Raw genomic sequence first — 8,200 nt, 5'->3', positions numbered from 1 at the left:
TGAGCCTTTAAAAATGTGCAGTGAGGGATATGACTATCTAATAAAGTTATTAAGGTTGTTTTGTAACCTTTGTGAAACAGAACAAAACAGAATTAAAACCAAAAACATTGTAATATAAAATTTTTCTCAAATTTCCCAAAGTAGATTAGATAAGCCTCTTAATGTCTTGCCAATCTCGTTTCACTTGCTTTTGCTTAAGCATTTTAGAGTAAATTCCAAGCATTGTTTACATTTATCTGTTAACATTGTACATCTGATAGTTATTCCCTAATGTCATCTAATGTTCAGTCCATGTTGAAATGTCTCCAGTTATCTTAAAACATATTTGTTGGGACCAGCAGTTAGCGTAATGGCTATGTCGCTGGACTCCCACATAGTCGACCGCGGTTCGCGTCCTGGACCTGGTGGCTTAAACTCATGCTGGGCACATGTGCGTGCATGCCCAAGATCCCGAGAGGAGAATGGAGGAGAAGGGATTGTGGTGTGTCCATCCCCCTGGGGGGTGATTTCTTGCTTTCTGTGTCTCTGTCTCTCTCTGTCTGTCTGGCGAGCGCACGCGCCCTATAGCAAAAACCTCTCAAAACCTCTCAAAACCAAAACCAAAACAAAACGAAAACAAACAAAAAAAACCTATTTGTTTTTTGTTCAGAGAGCATATGTACTCACTAGAGAGAGAAAGAGACAGAGAGAGGGTGAGGATAAAAGCAATCCCTTATGGAGCATAGTCATACCACAATTCCTTCTCCATTACTCCATTCTATTGAGATTTTGGATGCACACACACTTAAGCTGTCATATTCCTCAAGCCGCTGGGGCAGGGATTCAAACCCTTAGTGGGCCATGTCAGATCTGACTTCCTTAACCACCTGACCACAGGGCTAGTCCTTAAAAAAATTTTTTTTTAACACTTGAATTTGGTTCAATTGGGATCTAAACTAGATCCACTCATTGTGTTGGTTTATGTTTCTGAAGTTTTTTTTTTTTTTCCTCTTCCTCGTAGCTCTCCTACTCTCTCCCATTTGTTGAAAATACTAGGTCATTTGTTCTTTATAACTTCCCATATTCTGAATCTGCCTGATTGTTTTCTTATGGTATTGTTAAACGTGTTCTTTGACTCCTCATATTTTCTATAAACTGATGGTTATCACTAGAAATTTGATTAGGTTAAGGTTTAGTTTTCTTTATAAGGTTGAGGGAACAAGACTATCTCATAGGTGGTGCTGCATATTTTATACTGTGTCACCTCAAGAGGCATATAATGTGTGCATGCCCAACTTTAAAAGGTGATTAAGATTGATTACTGGGGGTGATTCTGTGGCACAGTGGTAATGTGCTGCTCAAGAGTAGCCAGGTCCTTGCTTACTTCAGCAGTACATGTGCTGAAATTGGAATGATACAGAGAAGATTAGCCTGGCTCTGTGCAAGGATGATATGCAAATTTATGAAGGGTTCTATATCTCCCCCCCCCCATCATCACCAATCTGTCTCTGGCAAATGCACATACCCTGTGGCAATTAAAAAAGAAAAATAAGAGAGAGAAGCCAGATCTCCCATGATGATCGTAGTTCAAATCCTCAGCCCAGTTAGCCTGAAACACACTAAGCACCTGAATGAGTGCACAGGATATGCTGGGCTGCAGGACTGGAGGAAGGGACCATGACGTGACCAGATCCTGTGGAGGATGCTCATCGCTCTTACTCTCCAGTGCATGCACATGAGCTCTATCATAAATTGAAAAACAAAACAAAACAAAACAACAAAAAAACCCCAGGGTTTGATTATTGGATTCAGGTGTGATCATCATCTTTCCAACTAATTGTTTTGGTAGGTATTGATGGGACATGCTTAGATCCATTCCTTCATTAAAGGTGCCAAACTTGTAGTAGTTTTCTAATCCTACAATTCCTTCTGCAAATTTGTTTTCTTTTTTTCTTTTAGTTTATTTCTTCAGAGAGAGAGAGATTGACACCCTCATAGGGTCCTTATGTCAAAGTCCACCCCAAGTCTAAGCTGACCCAGATCACAGGTGTACATGTGCCTCGTGTGCTCAGGGAGAACCCAAGACTTGCCTATGTGGGTTCAGTCGCATTACCACTGCACAACTGCCTGACTGCGTTTCTTTCTTTCTTTCTTTTTTTTTTAAAGAATTATTTTATTTAGCTTTTAAAATTTATTTATTTACTTGTTTTAATTTTACCAGAGAGAAACAGAGAGAGAGAAAGAAAGAAAGAAAGAAAGAAAGAAAGAAAGAAAGAAAGAAGGAAAGAAAGAAGGAAAGTGAGAAAGCAAGCCACCAGGTCTGGGACTCTAAATGTGGTGGGCCATGTGAGAGTCTAGTGCCCATAACCTCCACGCCACCTGCTGGCCCCGACCCTGAGTTTATTTCTTCATGCTATTATTATTATTTTTTTGGGAGAGGTCTTTGCTATAGGATGTGTGCACTCACCAGAAAGACAGAGAGAGACATAGAGACAGAAAGCGAGAAATCACCCCCCAGGGGGGATGGTCACGCCGCAATCCCTTCTCCTCCATTCTCCTCTCGGGATCTTGGGCATGCATGCACATGTGCCTGGTGTGAGTTTAAGCCACCGGATCTGGCACTTGAACTGTGATCCACTTCATGGGAGTCCAGCGACATAGCATTATGCTGTTGGTCCTTTTTTTTTTTTTAAAAAAAAGAATTATTTATTTAATTTTATTTATTGTTGTTATTATTTTTTAAAATTTGACCAGAGAGAGAGAGAAAGAGAAAAATGAGAAAGCAAGTTGCCAGATTTGGGACTCGAACCGCAGTTGGCTGTGTGGGAGTCCAGCACCCCAACATCATGCCACCTGCTGGCTCTCATGTAACCTTTTAAGTTTCAGGTCTCTGAAGCTAGTTGCATCACTCAGTTCACTCATATTTACTCTGGGAATGGCTATGGCTAAATTCCCAATACAGCTGAAACTTTGTCTGCTCCAGTTAAAAAAAAAAATTAACTTTATTTATTATTTAATTTGCTACAGGGCATATGCACTCACCAGAGAGACAGAGAGTGAGAAAGCAAGCTGCCCAGTCTGGGACTCCAACTGCGGTTGAACATGTGGGAGTTCAGTGCCCCAACCACTTTGACTTGGCTGCTTTAATTTTTATAAAACTGAATTTATTTATCTTTTTTTGAGAGATTTTTGCTATAGGGAGTGTGCACTCACCAGAGAGACAGAAAGCGAGAAATCACTCCCTGGGGGGATGGTCACACAGCAATCCTTTTTCTTCCATTCTCCTCTCTGGGATTTTGGGCATGCACGCATATGTGCCCGGTGTGAGTTTCAATCTACTGGGTCTGGGACTTGAACCACAGTTGACTATGTGGAAATCCAGTGACGTAACCATTACACCAACTGCTGGTCCCCAAAAGTTAATTTATTTTCTTAATGAGAAAGAAAGACAGGTACTGTGAACATGATCTTTAAGATGCTATCCTTTTCTGTGCCCTCTAGCTGGCAACACTGGTGAGCTCATCCATGTGACAGGCATGCGAGGCAGACCTGGACACAAACCAAAAGCCTTCCCACATGGTCTGCAGCGGCACTGAGCAGTAACGTCCCCACTGCTTGTGCCACTGAGGTGAGGCCTTGACTGCTGTATTCTGATGCTGCTTTGAGAAATGGCCTGGAACCAGGGTTTTCCAGAGGGAGATTTTTCCTTTCCTCAGCTGCAAACTTTTGAGATAATGACAATTACAGGCCATGTCAGCTTTATGCCTTGGCATAGCTTTGATGCCTGTGTATTATGATTTGAGAAGAGCTGAAAGGTCAGCCTATAAAAATATTTTTCTCTTCTTCAGCTATACAGTCTGACACCCCTTAACACTGGTATTTTCCCCAAGGGCCTTCTGCAGACTTGTGAACTGTGAACAGGTTAATAATGCATGATGTCTTTAGGTGGGGAGGAGGGAATAGGAGCAAAGAACACAATAATGGACATTAGCAGCAATTTGTTTATCTTGTTTTAGCTGATTACTCCCACCAGTTACCTAGTGGCTGGGTCTGGAACACATAGCTGGGGTGCGTAGCTGGGAATGGAACGTGGGACTACTGGCTTGTGGGAGGGAGGGAAGAAGGCTTCAGTTGGTACAGATAATGTGCATACCTAGGGTTCAGGTTCAGGCTTTTCTGTGGGGCTATCCAAGAAAAGGGTACAAGGCAGAGGAAGAAAATGTAGACAGATGTGGGAAAACAAATGACATACTTTATACTTTTGTTGACTGTGACTGTGCTGAAGCCCTCAAAGTAGCATAAAAAGAAAAAAACTGGCATTTGCTTCCTATTTTGTCCTTTGCTGCCTTGTGAGTGAGGAAGCATAAAATAGTGGAGGCCTAATTCCTAAGGGTCTTTATTACAGATCACTTGTGATGATTAAAGATCAAGAAGTTTAAAGGAAGGATTTAAGCAAGATAGAGGACTTGTAAGAATATGTAGGAAATAGGAGGAATTCCTTTTTTAAAAGGTGAAAAATGGCAGATTGATCCTTTTTGTCATAGAAAAAAGTTCAGTTTTCTGGTTTAGGAAAATGGACCATTTTCTCTTTCTACCTTCTCGACAACCAGTTCTAATAAAGAAGTTTCAGTATTTTTATCTTGATGATAATTTCAGAAACAGTAGTCCATTTATTCCTAATAATGTAACTGAAAAATACCAGTAATTATATAACTACAGAAATCACGTTTTTAAGTAAATGAAAAGGGAAATGATTTTTTTCTTATTATATGTCCCCAATTTATATGTAATTACCAGCTATAAAAGAACCTTCCTGGTATGCTTAATAACTGCCTTTTGTCCTTGCATGAAAAGTCGAGGTTTTTTTTTAATTCAAGGTTTTGTTCTGTTCAGTTTATTTTTGGCTGGTTGGGGAGATAGAGGCAGCTGTTTTATGACATGTCTCACAGGCCTTCCTCAGACCAGGAAGCATATTGCTCTGGAAACCAGCTGGTCATGTTCTTAGCCTGTCAGACCAATGCAACCAAGCAGAATTTGGGCAAACCAGTGGAAATCCGCCAGTCCAGAAGTGGCTCTTGATCCAAAAACATGGTTGCTTTAAGCGGCTGATTTCTAATTATCTTCAACTCCTTTGATTGACAGATAATAGCACAAAATATATAAACATGTATTTTTTTTCCCATTAACTTTGGCTTTATTGGTTATTTTCTCCTTTATGAATGATCCTGTGAAAGCAAGTCAGGAAATTGAAAAGAATGAAAAAAGATTTCTTTTTCTAGTTAGTGATGGGATCAGGTGGTTTTATGTGTACAGTCTATACACTGCAAGAGTAATGCAAGAGTAATAATATTTTGCTCTTAGCTAAAAATAAATTTATTTTTTATTTTTTAGAGAGAGAGATTTTTGCTATAGGGCATGTGTGCTTGCTGGAGAGACAGAGAGACAGAAAGCGAGAAATCACCGCCCAGGGGAGATGGCCTTGCTGCAGTCTCTTCTCCTCCATTCTTCTCTCGGGATTTTGGGCATGGACACACACCTGGTGGGAGTTTTAAGCTGCTGGATCTAGGACTTGAACTGCAGTTGACTATGTGGGAGTCCAGTAACAAAACCACTATGCCATCTACTGGTCCCTAGACTTTTACTTTTTCTGTTTTCATAGGGTTATTATCTGTTGTTAGACAGCTAACATATTTTATCTTTGTATTTATTATGCTTGTATATAATATATCATAGGATCTTTATTATATTCTAATGTTTTCTAATATACTTCACATGAAATAATATTGATGTATAGACTATAATATCTTTAGTATATGCATGTATACAGTATTATTTATGATAAAATCATTTATACATATTATAAAATTTTGCATTCATTCATTTGTGGCTTCTTTTGTTCATTCACTCATCTACTCATTCATGAACCATCTACTGAGTGCTTGGTTAATGCTGGGTACTATATGGTGATTAGAGCTACATAGACAAGGGTGACCAAGAGATCATTTTGGCTGCTGAGTGGAAAAGGCATTGTGAAGTGAGGTAATATGAAATTAGAAAGGCTACTAGGGAGGATTTTAAGGCATACACAGTTTGGGAGAGGACCTAGGCAGATAAACAAGGACTTCAGAAATACAGTCCAATGGGATGCAATTGCCTTTCCACTTCAGTGACTATGTTGACTTATTATCGGTATAAAAGAAGGAAGAATTCACTTGTTCTGAGTTGTGAGATGGAAACATGAATGGATCTCAGAAATCTGGTATGCTTGTACAGACAGCGCTTGGGAGCTGATGAGGCATGCTTTCACGTGATGAAGTGTGAAATGAGCAGGTAATCCAGTGAGGGAAACCTTAGTTCTACTTGGTCTCCTGTGGCCTTGGACGCATCATGATGTCAGACTCCTCATCACTGGTGCTGGGGCCAGACTGCATTTACAGGTGGGAAAATGAGTGCAGGGAGACTGAGGCAGGGACTGGTGATTGCTCATGCTGTTGCCTCTGCTTAAATGTTTTTTATATCCTCGGTGTGGAAGAAAGAACTAGCTCAACTGTTATCTCTTTGGTGACTTTCTTGGATTTTCTTTGCAGTAATGTTCCCAATTCTCTTTTTGGTAATGTTCTCAATGCATTTTGTACATGTATATATTAAAGTATTTATAACATACTGGCAAAATATGTTTATGAATCAGTCATCTTTACTGAAACGTGAGACATTCTTTGATTGAAATGATTTAAAAAAATCTTCAGTACTCCTCATAGCAACAGGAAAGAAGTAAGTACTTTAATACATTATCTTTTAAAGGAAATTAATGAATCAGTATGTGGTTATTTTGGCAACGTTTTTTCTACTGGGTGGTGACCCTTTTTGTTTTTGTTATTTCTTTTATTTACCAAGTGACAATAGCAAACGATATGCCAGACACAGTTCTATGACCTTTATTCATGTTAATTATTTAGTTCTTCACAATACTCCTTTGAGTTAGATAATATTATCTGTATTTGAGAGCTTTCATTCTGTAGCTTCTTCCTCTATAATCATCACCGCCACCATTGTAGGATTATATAGCAATAGTACATAGAGGTTTTGAGGCAGGTCCAGTAATATTCCCCATTTTGCTGATAAGAAAAACTAGTAAACTCTAAATTTACATTTGTTTCCAGTCTGCATTGAGTTTCTTCAGCCAACATTTTTTGAGTGTCTGCTTTGTGCCAGGTATCACTTTAGGTCTTTTTAGGTGCAGTGGTGATTGAAGTCCCTGTTCTTTTGGAACTTATAGTCTAGTGGTAAAAGACAAAAATGAATAATAAATAAATAACTAAATAAGCAAGCTAAAAAAATAAGCAAGATACCAGCGTTAAATGTTATGGAGGTAAAATGGTACTGGAGACTGGGGAGTTTCTATAAATCAGGTTGTCAGAGGACCTTTTTGAGGAAATGACACTTAAGATGTGTGTGGCACATATACACTATGAATACTACTAGGTCAAAAAAACAATGAGACCCTGACATCTGATACAAAGTGGATGACTATGGAAGATTTAAAGCTAAATGAAGCAAGTCAGACTATAAAAGACAGGCATTGTATGCCCCCAGTTCATATCAATGTATATCAAAAGTCTGTACTCCTGGTACTCTGGCAGAAATGGAAAGACTGGAAGGTATAAAAGCAGGGTGATCAACAACAGTTTGGGGAGGCAGGAGGAAGGGAATCAGGGGAAAAAATAAACATTTAACAGACACAAAAATAAAAAGGTATCTGTTGATGACAATGTATATGGTAGGTAGAGCTGTGGAAAGTTAGGTCTCTATTAGTCAAGGCAAAAATAATGCCTTTTGTTCATAGTGTAGTAGGAAGTCATTCGAAGGGTTTAGGCAGGACAGTGATGTTTTAAAATGGTAATATTGCATGCTGGGTGGAGAAGGTATACCTGTCCTTCACTTTCTAGGATTGGTTTGAAGAATTCCACAGATGCCAAAATCTGCTCAAGTCCCTTCTATAAAATGATGCAGTATTTGTGTATAATCTATACACATTCTCTTGTATACTTTAAATCATTTCTAGATTACATATAATACCTAATACAATGTAAGTGCTATTAAGTAGTTGTTACACTGTATTATTTAGGGAATAATGACAAGAAAAGAAGTCTGTACATGTTCAGATGCAATCCAGTAGTTTTTTTAAGAATTGTTTTATTTAACTTTATTTATTTATTTATTT

The 8,200-nt window shown here is 38.8% G+C and overlaps 1 non-coding gene across 1 annotated transcript; it reads left to right on the top strand.

The window, feature by feature from the left end:
* The first annotated feature begins 1,359 nt into the window (after nucleotides 1–1,359).
* LOC114006603 (U6 spliceosomal RNA) lies at nucleotides 1,360–1,461 on the top strand. The gene has a single exon (XR_003548317.1). It is a non-coding gene; the product is annotated as a U6 spliceosomal RNA (small nuclear RNA).
* The last annotated feature ends 6,739 nt before the right edge of the window (nucleotides 1,462–8,200 follow it).

The sequence above is a fragment of the Tupaia chinensis genome, unplaced genomic scaffold, assembly GCF_000334495.1.
Source record: "Tupaia chinensis unplaced genomic scaffold, TupChi_1.0 Scaffold149168_1, whole genome shotgun sequence".
Classification (NCBI taxonomy): domain Eukaryota; kingdom Metazoa; phylum Chordata; class Mammalia; order Scandentia; family Tupaiidae; genus Tupaia; species Tupaia belangeri.
The sequence above is the reverse complement of the archived record's forward strand: the minus strand, read 5'-3'. Positions and strand labels throughout refer to the sequence as shown.